At 41.1% G+C, this 13,024-nt stretch overlaps 1 long non-coding RNA gene across 1 annotated transcript; it reads right to left on the bottom strand.

Moving 5' to 3' along the window:
* Positions 1–176: 176 nt before the first annotated feature.
* On the bottom strand, positions 177–6,674 carry LOC143413385 (uncharacterized). Its single transcript, XR_013094010.1, has 2 exons — positions 4,713–6,674; positions 177–2,724 (listed from the first exon to the last, which is right to left on the bottom strand). It is a non-coding gene; the product is annotated as an uncharacterized LOC143413385 (long non-coding RNA).
* Between the last annotated feature and the right edge of the window lie 6,350 nt (positions 6,675–13,024).

A 13,024-nucleotide genomic window follows, 5' to 3' on the forward strand; every position in this document is an offset into this window, starting at 1 on the left:
GCTTCCTCCGAGGCGTGGACGTCTATCAGCAGAGAATGTACCTTCACCTATCAGCAGAGAATGTCCCTTAGTCTGTAACACAGTCAAATATATTCTCAAGTAATATTCAAGCATGCCATTCAGCGTGTTAGTACGAGCTCGGGAGCAGCTTGGGAGAACAAGAAAACAGAGACTGCTTTAGATTGTCTTCCCAAAGTGACTCAACTTTATTCACAAGTACAACAGTTTATATAGAGGGTAAAATTCATGAGACAGCAGATTATCAGTTCAAACCAGTACAGACCAAGATAAGGCAGCGTCTTCCTGCCCTTGGGTGAAGAAGCATCCTTTGTGTAGTTTATTAGTTCAGCTACAATTGTGATTATCTCAGCGACATATTTTCAAGGCACAAAACGAAGAGTTCTTACATTAGTGAAATCTGAAACAAACCATTTGGCCTTCAACAGGCGTCTAAAAGATTAAGAAACTAATGTAGCTGAGGGAGTGATCTCTGTGGTATTTCAACCTTGTACCAGCCTGTGATTCTCACACATCAATTCTTGGGTCAAAGAGAAAAACACTGAAACAAAGGGGCCTTATTGAATGACAGAGTTTTCCTGCATGATGTCACTATAAAACAATATCCAGTAAATGCTCCCATGGTACTAAAATACCTAACAGTTCCACTCTTTTTTTATTATTATTTTTAAAAAAATAATAACTCAAATAGAAAGGAAAAATCACAAATGTAATAACATAATATAAAAAGCAAATCATAAAATGTAATAGTTCACAACCTAATGTTCAATATACACATCAGGAACATCATTGGTAACATCTGGCACATCCTCAGGATCAATTTGTGCTAATTGCAAATACATTGAAGTAGCTGTACTAGTAGCTATATGGGTTATCATTGAAAATGTGGCTTGCAGAAACGTGAACAGGGTTGCACTTTACAATACGAAATAGTAAATAAAAATCCTAAGATTAATGCAGTAGATATGATTAATAACCTAAATATATAAAAAAGACAGTTCTTTAGTCGTCTCCTGGCCTGGTCCCAGGTTCGAGAGACACCGTATAAGCGTCGTGTGATGACAATGGGCATTTCATTTTCTCCATTATCAGGATGGAATGAGTCTATCTTTATCAGGTTAGACATTGTGTGGTACTCTAGGCTTTCTGTTCCTGCTGGATGTTCGAGTACCTTGTTGTTGTTCAGGCGGGGGATCAGAGGGCTTTCTGAGTCTTGGCTCTTTCAGGCGTTGTGTGTTAATCAGTGATTGTGTGTGTGTAGGTGGATTGGATCCGGGCGCTGGCTCGCCTGAGTCGTCATCTATAGGTGTATTGAATCCGGGCGCTGGCTCGCCTGAGTCGTCATCTACTTGATCCGACGCCTTAGGTGGTTTGGTGGGGCTGGTCTTAACCCTGCTGGCATGAATCCACTGAGGTTGTCCGTCTGTTAGGATGCTGGTTCTCGTCACTGCAAGTACAGTCTGGGGGCTGGAACACGCGGCCTCCCCGAGTGCCCTTGGTTTTAGCGACTGTACCAACACCGCATCTCCTGGTTTCCACGGATGGGTTGGATCTATGGAAGGGAGAGGCTGAGAGAGACAAACTTTCTGATAGTTATTATTCAGTGTTTCTACCAGGTTATGAACATAGTCAGACAATGCAGTGTCTATGTCCCCTTCCAATAGCGGTGCCCCTCTGGAGGCTGACCATGGTGTTGGAAACGGTCTTCCCATGATTATTTCAAATGGAGATAATTTGGTTGCTGCGGATGGAGTCATTCTAATCTCGCAGAGGATTTGAGGAAGTAATTTGACCCAGGTCATTCCTGTTTCTATCATTGCTTTAGTCAGGCGATTTTTTATGGTCCTATTCATTCTTTCTACAACTCCTGAACTCTGAGGATGGTATGGCACATGATATTTCCAGTCTATTGCTAGAGTTTTAGCACACTTTTGAATTACTTCTGATGTAAATGAAGGTCCTCTATCACTGTTAATTTGGTGAGGTATTCCAAATCTGGGTATTATTTCATTGCACAACTTTTGACAGACTACTTCTGCAGTTTCTTTTGATGTTGGGTAAGCTTCTACCCATTTACTAAATTGGTCCACTATTACCAGTAAGTACTTGATGCTTCCTTGTGCTGGCATGTGTGTAAAATCAATTTGTAATGTATGAAATGGGAAATCTGGTTGTGATAAATGCTGATGTTTTGCTTTTGGTTTTCCTACATTAGTTCGTGCACATGTTAGACAGGTTGCTAATATGCGTTTTACTGCGTGTGATGTTTTCTTGATTACAAATCTTGATTTTATTGCTCCTATTACCCCTCTTTGTCCGACATGACTCACACCGTGAAAATGGCGGACAAGGATTGGCAGTAGTGAAGATGGGAGGGCAATCAAACCCTCAAGGTTTTTGTATAAGCCGTCTCTGTTATCTAAGGTACAATCATTACTTTCCCAGTAAGTGTAATCTAAGGCAGAGGCTTGCTCTTGTATGAATTTTAGGTCAACATTTGTGTCTAAATAGTCTGGGAGCGTGACAAGTGGCAGCTGTAAAGGCAAAGATAATACTTCCCTTCTGGGTGGTTGCTGTGAGGCAGCAGCTGCTTTCGCGGTTACGTCTGCAAGAGCATTTCCCACTGCTTCGTCTGTGTCAGCCGTGCTGTGCCCCTTCGTTTTAACAACTGCAATTGCCGATGGCAGCTGTATAGCCTGCAAAAGTCTTTGAACAAGATCAGAATTAGCAATCGATTTTCCATCAGCAGATCTAAATCCTCTTTGTCTCCACAATGTGCCAAAGTCATGCACCACACCGAATGCATAACGGCTATCAGTGTAAATTGTTACCCGCTTATCCATATGTAACTCACAGGCGCGTATTAAAGCCATGAGCTCTGCTTTTTGTGCTGAGTGAAATGGTAATGAGTGAGCCTCTAGTATGATGTCAGGCAATGTCACCACCGAATAGCCACAAAGAAATAAGTTGTCATTTGGTTTTGAACAGGACCCGTCCACATAAACAATGACTGAGTCTGGGATTGGTGTCTGCTCTAAGTCTGGGCGTGGTGCTGTGGATTCCTGTATACGTGTCATACAATCATGAACGTCAGGGTCGTCTGAACCATCCTGTCGGTCAGAAGAACACAGCATACGAATAAGTAAGTGTGCTGGCGAATTGGGTGTGCTGCTTGCTTTTATAGTGAGATTTGCTGTTGAAGTCAGTGTAGCTTCATAACCTGAGTGACGTTGTGCGGTCATGTGTTGTGTAGTTATGTTTGCTAGAATGGTCGTGACCTGGTGATTGGTGTGTAGAATAGTGTCATGTGAGAGTGTGAGCTTCTCGCAGTCCCTTATCATGATAGAGCAAGCTGCTACTGCTCTCAGGCAGGCCGGCATCCCCTGAACTACTGCTGGCAGCACCTTTGAGTAGAAGGCTACTGGACGGTAGCCACAGCCATGCTCTTGGGCCAATACACCTGCACAGGTTGTGCCGTTCTCTGTGACGTACAGGTGGAACGGTAAGTGGTAGTCAGGCAGACCCAAACAAGGGGCGGAGGTCAGCGCTCCCTGTAATGCATTGAAAGAGGCAGTCATTTCTGTGGACCACAGTATTCGAGGAGGCTTGTCTTTTTTGCAGCATTCACGCAGAATGTGGTCATGAAAAGAACAGTCTGGTATCCACTGTCTGCAATAGTTCACCATGCCTAGGAAAGACAGCATTTCTTTCTGTGTAGTGGGCTTAGGGACAGAGGTCACAGCTTTGACCCTGTCTGTAGTCATAGAACGTTGTCCGTGAGACAGTGTAAATCCCAAATATTGAACAGAAGTCTGACAGTACTGCATTTTCTTTGCTGATGCTTTGTGGCCAGTCTGTTGGAGGTGCTGGAGTAGCATGTGTGTGGCAGTTTGACATAGTTTTTCACTATCAGCACAGAGGAGGAGATCATCTACATACTGGATCAGAGTACAGCCCTCTGGAGGAGTGAAGCCGTCCAGGGTAGCACGTACTACCATTGAGAAAGCCGCAGGGCTGTCTACCATGCCTTGGGGTAAGCGAGTCCATGTGTACTGCTTATCTCTATGTGTAAAAGCAAATATCGGCTGTGTGTCTTTATGCACAGGCACTGAGAAAAAGGCGGAGCACAAATCCACCACAGTAAAATGTGTAGCTGTTGCTGGAATAGATGTCAGTATGCTGGGAACATCTGGAACCAGAGGTGGCAGAGGCTGCATTAACTTGCCTTAAGTCTTGTGTGAAACGCCATACGCCAGGTTTGTTAGGCTTTGGCACAGGATTGACAGGAGTGTTATATGGAGATACTGTGGGCTTTATTACTCCAGCTGTCAATAAATCTCCTATGATGATGTCTAAGGCTGCGGCTTTTTCAGCGGAAATGGGATATTGCTTGACATATACCGGCTTGTTGTTTTTCAGCTGAGCATGATAAGGTGTACAGTCAATAAATCCTACATCATTCTCACCTCTTGACCATAATGTCATGTTTTGATATTCAGCTGGCAATGTGACAGCAGAGATAGTACAGTGTATGGGGTAGGTTAGATCTATGTGTCGACATGGTGCAGTGATGTCATAGCCTATGTCTGAGTTATGTGACAAAACCACTGTTTGGCCTTCACTGGTGTGAGCAGTTATCATGTTGTTGAACAGTGTGAGAGAAACAAATATGTGGCTTCCAGGCATGGGGCTACCTGGTAACGGTGTTTGCACATGTTTTTGACACAGAGTGTGACGTGGGATACCAGTCAGATGGATATTGAGTTCATTCTCCGCTGAGGCGTCCAGCTGACACAGAGGCTGTTCCTTCTCCATGGTGTCGGTGCATAGGGCAGAGAAAACATAGCTGTTATCAGTATCTGCAAACATTTCACCCTTTGTGTTAAATGAAATACACAAGTTCATTTTTGCCATTAAATCTCTGCCTAATAGATTCACAGGCGAGTTTGGAATAATTATGAATGGATGATATGTAATTTCATCTGGTTTTGGGCCCCAGCGTGTTTTTAGAGAATGAGTTTTGGGGCATTGCACTAGAGTTCCGTTTATTCCCATGGTGTTGATGCACACAGAGGAAACAGGCCCACTATAGAATTTTCCAGACAGTGAACTTTTAGTGGCTCCACTGTCAACTAAAAAGGAATAAGTCTTTTCACCTATCTCTATATCTAACATGGGCAAGCTTTCTGTGTTACGGGACAATTGCAAATGCAGCATCGTGTGTAGTGCTTCACACTGTCCCTCATCATCACCTGGGCCTCCCTATTGTCGGTCCAGTCTTTCGTTATCATATGGGTGGGGATTAAAATGTGGATTATAAGGTTGCTGCCTAAGTGCAAAGGGGCCATTATTTTGATGTGATTCCTGTCTGCGTTGCCAGTTACCTTGTCTGTAAGAGCTCTGCTTACGCCTAGTGGCAGGAGCTGGTCCTGTGTTCTGTGGTTGAGATCTACCTGCTGCTGATTTGCATTCCGTCCTCCAGTGTCCTATTTTTCCACAATAAAAACATACGTCTCCACTCCTATCTCTCCTTCTGAAATCTCCCTGCTGCGCTTGTTGAGGGGACGGGGCCCCTGCATACATCATTTTTTCACTTTCCTCTGAGCCTTCAACATCAAAGTTCAACAACATCTTAACACTTTTAGCCTTCGTGCTGTTGGGGAAAAGATCTGCACCAGCTTTTGTTTTGACAAGTGTGATAAAGTTCTTTATTTTCATGTCATAGAGATTATCAGTGGCAGTCAGCTTCAATAGTTGTGAACATTCTGGATGAATATTGTTTAAGAATGTTGTTATGAAAATCTGATCATTTCCTCCTTCAGGCATGCATGCCTCATTAGTCCAGCAGTGTGTGAAACGTTTCATAAACACTAGAATGGATTCATCTGGCTTTTGCTTACACATGGTTACTGCATTTAAATCAATTTTATCTCTAGACATTGTGAGCAGAAATTTCTTTAGATTTTGAAAAAAGGCTGTGATTTTGTCATCGTTTATCCACAAAAACGAGGTGGTGTTGGCTGCTTGGTCATTTTTAGGGTCTAGTTCCTCTACTTCTTCAATAAGCTGAGATTCAGTCACACCTGGGATTCGTTGACATAATATATATCTATAATCAGGCCCACCCAAGTGGTGGTCCGCTATTTGTGATTTTATATTTTATTTTTTTCGGTTTTACAGTTAATTTTGAGTTTTTATCGGACCCGTCTAAGGTCTTTGAATTATTCTGACCCATGGTCAGTGATTTCCAGAGGGGTTTAGACGCTTTGAAGGATTTAAGTTAGTTTTATTTTGCTGTGGCACACCTGAGGTTACTTGATTTTTTGCTAGCAATTTTATGTTTTTAGTGAGCAACTTCTCACTTTTTAACGAGCAACTTCTCGTTTTATGACCCCAGGCAACTTCCTGTGTCCTTTCTGCTGGTGAGCAACTTCTTAGTTTATGACAGCAGGCAACTTCCTGTGTCCTTTCTGCTTTTATTTTACAAAACAACAGGCAACTTCCTGTGTTTCTATGTGGGCCACTAAATAAGGCTCCTCAGTGTATCCCACTTGTTACTATGTGGGCCACTGAAGAAGGCCTCGTCAGCGTATCCCGTTTCTATGTGGATCACTGAGAAAGGCATAACACAGTCTTATTAAAATAAAAAGACAAGTGCCTACCTTCGTCAGGATCCCACTTCTGACACCAAAATTGAAGGAAACTGTTTCCAGGGCCTACTCCGTGGATCGGCTTCCTCCGAGGCGTGGACGTCTATCAGCAGAGAATGTACCTTCACCTATCAGCAGAGAATGTCCCTTAGTCTGTAACACAGTCAAATATATTCTCAAGTAATATTCAAGCATGCCATTCAGCGTGTTAGTACGAGCTCGGGAGCAGCTTGGGAGAACAAGAAAACAGAGACTGCTTTAGATTGTCTTCCCAAAGTGACTCAACTTTATTCACAAGTACAACAGTTTATATAGAGGGTAAAATTCATGAGACAGCAGATTATCAGTTCAAACCAGTACAGACCAAGATAAGGCAGCGTCTTCCTGCCCTTGGGTGAAGAAGCATCCTTTGTGTAGTTTATTAGTTCAGCTACAATTGTGATTATCTCAGCGACATATTTTCAAGGCACAAAACGAAGAGTTCTTACATTAGTGAAATCTGAAACAAACCATTTGGCCTTCAACAGGCGTCTAAAAGATTAAGAAACTAATGTAGCTGAGGGAGTGATCTCTGTGGTATTTCAACCTTGTACCAGCCTGTGATTCTCACACATCAATTCTTGGGTCAAAGAGAAAAACACTGAAACAAAGGGGCCTTATTGAATGACAGAGTTTTCCTGCATGATGTCACTATAAAACAATATCCAGTAAATGCTCCCATGGTACTAAAATACCTAACAGCCTGTATAGACCTGTACCTTCTCCCTGAGGGCAGCAGATGGAAAAGGTGGGGGCATTGTTTCCTAATAACTGTTTGTTCATGGGTTAGTGGTTTTATTGCTCAGGGCAGAACATTCTGGATTTCTGCTGGGACTTGACTGTAGTGTAACGGAAAAACAAAAGCCCATTCATCTGAAACTACAAAAAATGACATATCCGTGGCTACAGTAAATGTTGCACAATTAAATGAATCAGAGGTGATGTAAGTTAAGATTTTGTCATCTGTCTCCATCTCACTCTATCCCCAGCTTCCTCTTCCGTCACACCAACCCTCTGCATGAACCCTCCGTGAACCTTCTCTGCGGTGTTCCTGTTTTCCTCCTGCCTGTCAGCTTCGTCTTCATCATCCCAAAGTCTCCATCCTCACTTACCAATCTACCCCTCCTGACTTCCTCAGTTCCACAGTTCCTTCCTGTTGACATCCTATCACATTTCTCTAGATCCACAATGAAACAGTGTAACTTGTGAACTTCTCTATACTTCTTCATCAACACTGCTGCTCGCTGATCATCACCTCTCCCCTTAACCTAGCTTCAACAGCGTAGCTTCACGGTTTGACTCATCAACGTTATCCCTCTGTAGTTACTACAGCTCTGGACCTTTGTTCTTGAAAATCAATGCCACTTCACTTCTTCTGCATTTCTCAGGCATCCCCTCACGCTCCAGAACTGTGTTAAATTCTGTTCAAATGTCCTCTCTCTGAGGCATCTCCATGACATCTGGACCACCCGCCTTTCCACTCTTCATCCTCTTCACAGCTACCCTCTCTTCCTCCTTATTAATCCTCTGAACTTCTGTCTCTCTCGTTTTCTTCATTTATTCAAAGCACATTTTTCCTAACACACTCTCTTCATTTTTTAGTGTATTTCTACCTTTGATACAGCTCGATCTTTCTATCGAGCCAATCAGTACCAGTCCTGTTCTCCTTCCATGTGTTGTATCTAAGAAAAATGATCTCACACAAGGAGATGTTGGTAAAGAGAAGCATTTAGAGATGTGTGGTATTAGAAATGCCAGCCAATCCATACAGAAAATAGAAAGAAACATAATCAGCTGCTGGGGAGATTTAGAAGATTTGTGACATTATGGACAAGTGCATACTTTTCAGTTCACATTGTTATGCTGGATTAGCAATTCCATTAATGAAATTTTCAGAAAGGAACAAGCATGGTCCAGATTACTGAGTGGATGTACAGGAGGCAGAGATCGGCTATAGCTTACTGTCTCAGCTTGCCTGTTTGTCAAAGCTGCCACACCCTTAACTTCAACAAAATGTCAACAAAATCCAAATTGATGCTATATTGACAAAAAAAAAAAAGAAAAGAAAGAAAGATGATACCTTGTACAATTGTTAAGAATGAAAAATTCAGCTAGAAATCCCAAACCATTTTTATACTAGACTTTAAACAGTATTTATGGGAGAGTGCTGTTGGAGCCAGTCTCAAGTAACAACAATTACTTATCCTTCTGACGCCAGCGTGCTTCTTCTGGCTAGGTGACGCATCTGTGGATGCAGTAAATGGCTGGGAGTGCTGTTAGAGGTGATGTAAGTCGAAATATTGTGCTTTCAGATGAGAAATGCAGGTTCTACTTTTCACAGGTAAATGATGCATGCAGAGGAAACAAATAAAAAACCCACAGGCAGCTGTAGCAGAAAGGAGACTATTTACAGATTTTTAGCCATTCAGAGCCATGACACAGTCAGCCAGCAAGTGCAAAAGATTTGTCAAAATTATGTCCTATCCATAGACTGTATACAAAAGATGGAAATGACCATATTTAAACCGGACGGTGAAAAGTCATTTAGCTGACGCGATCAATCTGGATTATCAAATCGCACTCATAAGTGCTTGTCCACAACTGCTAATTACTGCTAACAAGCTAATAAATACACTAATAAAACTGTAATTTCCCTTATAAAACCTCGAAACAGGCCAATTTATTTATCAGATCATAAATAGCTCAGTCACAACTAAGCTCTGGTGATGCCTACCTAACATCAGCTAGCCTGTTTTGGCTTGGCTAACACCCCTAACATTAAGCTTAAAAAAATCTAAATACAAAGGTTATTTCAGAAATACATGTGTTGTACAGTTCTTAAGAAGGAGGAAATTACCAACAGGGCCAAAACCATTGTTCTGTGCCAACCTTTAAACTTCAGTCATGGGGTGGGGTTTGTTTTCAGAGCTAGCCTCAAGTGGCCATCAGAGGAACTGCAGGCTTTGCAATTCCGTGTTCCTTTTTCAGTCCTAGTTCATCGTAATATAACATTGTAGTTTTAGTCATGATGAGTAAATGCAAATTGTCCAATAGATAAAAGGCTTACATCCAAACCTTTAGTCTATTTTGTTGCTGCACTGTGTTAAGATTCAGATAGTAAAAGTTGAAACCTCCACAGGGCTTTTTTTCTACACAAAAATAGATCAGGAATCAATAACTCTGTTAATAATGAACTGGACATATAAACAGAATTGATAAAAAAAAGTCCTAAATAATATTCACATTCCTTCTTATCAGTATGTAGAATCTGCTTCCATTTAATTGGCCATTGAGGCTAAAGCTGCACAATACAAGGAGACTAAACAAATACGTTCAGAAAGCTGTCTCAGTCCTGTGGGTAGAGCTGGACAATCACTACACAGTCGTGCAGTGGAGGATACTGTCAAAACTTCTCTCTACCATTTATGTCTCCCACCTTTTAAATAGTGTTTGGTTTGCTAGAGGGGCATCATTATCCCACCCAGAGGATGAGATAGACTAAAGGCTCCGCTGAACATTACAGGACATTACATTACATCCTTCGTGCTTAAGCTATACAATTTTCACTTTCCACAATCTGGAGCAACAATTACCCTAAAGGGATTAATGAAAAGGGTTTTTTTTGAGCAGCCTGTGCTTGATAGCTTGCTTACATTAGCATTTAGCTCTAAGCAACAACCAGATCTAAATCTCTTTACCACTCAGCCTGTACAGCCTAACTACAGGTTTGATTGCATTCCAATTAGTCTAGTTCCACTTGAAAAGAGCTCAAGCAGTATATACAACCATAAAGTTTTAGACAGACAATGTCCGGTCAGTTTTGCAATCTGTATACTATAGAACACACTCTGTGATCCACTCTCGATTTAGATAAGTCCCTGAAAAAGGGTACTTGCTATCAGAAAGCACATATCTCTGCCTTTAACTCGGAGAGCTGAATCATGCATGAAAGAGAATCTTACTTTCTCTGGATTTGCTCATTTTAAATTGTGGGAACAAAGAACTGATAGCGGGGACGCAGGAGAACAGAGATATTGTTTGTTCTCCAGCAGAGTTCCTGTCGGCTCTGTCTGTTTGTATTCATCTCCAGAGCAACTGCAGCAGTGCATGAATCAGCTTGAACATGGCAAACTGTGAAGGAATGCTTCAATTATGAAAAAAGACAATCCCGTCTATGCAGGCGTGCAGCATAGACAGATTTCATCACATCACTATAAAACAGACAGCTGTTGATGTCATGCGCTGAATCTTGTTGAGTCATGTTAATCGGGGCAACAGCAGAACTTTGAATGTTAAATCCTCCACTCCCATTTACCAGGCTTTAGGTATGACGTTTGTGTCACGCTTAATGAAACATCTCTCTTTATCTCAGGGTTGAATTCTTTATTAAAGATGGGTGGATGAGGTGGAGTCACACTATGAGTAAACTAGTTTAGATGCTGGTGATGGCAACAAGCCTAACATAAAAAGGGGTACAGCTAGCTTGTTCAAAAGGTGTGTTTTTCAAACTCCCTACCAAATAAAGTACAAGGGTTGTGTCCATAAAAGTATTTGGTAAACAAGTTCTCCACTGAGCCCAAGGAGTGCTCATAGACAGCATAAAAGATGGATCCAGCCTAAGGGGCTTAAAAGTGAAATCAAGTGCCTCAGACCTCTGTTGTTTTTAAATGCCACCAAGAGGCAATAGCTGTGTTTGCACAAAGACTTCCAGCAAATAGCTCAACATACTGAACATGATACAATCACCAGTTGCAAAGGGAAAGATGTGTATTTCCAAACTGGTTGATAAATGGTTCCTGGAGGTTGTTGCCAGTCAATGGGTTGCAAAGAGGCTGTACCAAAAAAAAGAAAGAAAACGCCTTATGATCGCTTTGGTCAATGGCAGATTGCTGCAGTCACCTTAAGTTTGCATGGAAGGTCCTGACTTGTCTGCAAACACTTGTTACCTAAATGCCGAGCAGTAAAAGTTGAAAAAGTGTGATGCAACCCAGAAACTGAGCACGTACACTTTCAAAGTAAAGGTTACGAAATGAGTGATTAAACGTAAAAATCCATCACGAGTTGAAGATGTAATCAGATCAGATAGGATGCAGGATTAATATTACAGAGAAAACTTTTGCAATGGATTTATTTCTCCACCCTAGAGCTAAATCCACGTCTATCTTCTTAAGCTTTTAAAGGAATAAAGTGTATAAAACATTCTTTTCCTGAGCTTGAGTGGTTCTATTTCTAGCCAACAAACAACTTTGTCTGGTTGCTAAATAAGACACTTAGCTTCAGAACTTAGAACAGATCAAGATAATCTATCCCGAAGGTAAAAATAAAAAAATAAAAAATTAGCTTAGTAATACAATGTAGCTTTTTTAAAGAAATTTATGTGAAACATTCTAGAAATATTTTTTTACTTACTTTATTTTATTAATTGATTTTCTTGTTTTTAGCTAGCCCTCTATTATTTTAAACTCCCCTTATTATGCTAAACTGATCTGTTTCCAGGCTACTTCTACACAACATCATCTATGTCTATGAATTAACACATAAGAGACAAATTATCTAATTAATTACATAATTTCCTAAATAAAGACTGAATACAGAGAAAATAAAAAGAGGCAAATGGCAACTGATTGCTTCTTCATTACAAATGTTTAATGAGGGGTTTTGATTTTTTTTTAGTTTTATATTCTTTTTTTATTCAAAATGCTTTACTTCTCCTCTTCCACTTGTCTTCCAGTCTTTATGCAAAAAAAGCTATCCAGCCCACAGATAAAAGAACTGCCTTAAGCATTCCTTTAGCATAACATGGTCTTTTTTTATTTTCCCTTTCTTCTTATGTTAAACTCATAATGTGTGCTTTGGCTCTCTGTGCTTTTTTTAATCCTCTCGCCACTGAAAAAAGTCAGTGGAACTTGGTTACTTTTTAACAAAGACACACCAATACAACACATACCAAAAATATTCTCACAGACACAGGGTCAGTCCGACAGTAACCTGCTGTGTGTTTGCTGAGAAAAAAAAAATCCAATTGTAAAATGATATACAATAAATGACAGCCAATGTTTTTCACTTTTTGTTCTTAATAAAAAATGTATATGACACACAAATAAAAGGTTTCTTCCAACTCCTAATAAGTTATGTCTCTCACAGCCAGGAAGTTTCCTTTGGCCCGCTGCTGGGTGTTTAGTTTCCCAAGTACAATATAAGAACAAGGGCCCAGTCCCATCTGTTATACTCAGATACTCAGCGAACCCAAGTCACCTTTATGTTTCCTCTCACGCCCACCGCTCTGCAGAAGCCGCAAATGTTGTCTGAGCCATTTA

The sequence above is a fragment of the Maylandia zebra genome, linkage group LG18 (genome assembly GCF_041146795.1).
Source record: "Maylandia zebra isolate NMK-2024a linkage group LG18, Mzebra_GT3a, whole genome shotgun sequence".
Lineage (NCBI taxonomy): Eukaryota > Metazoa > Chordata > Actinopteri > Cichliformes > Cichlidae > Maylandia > Maylandia zebra.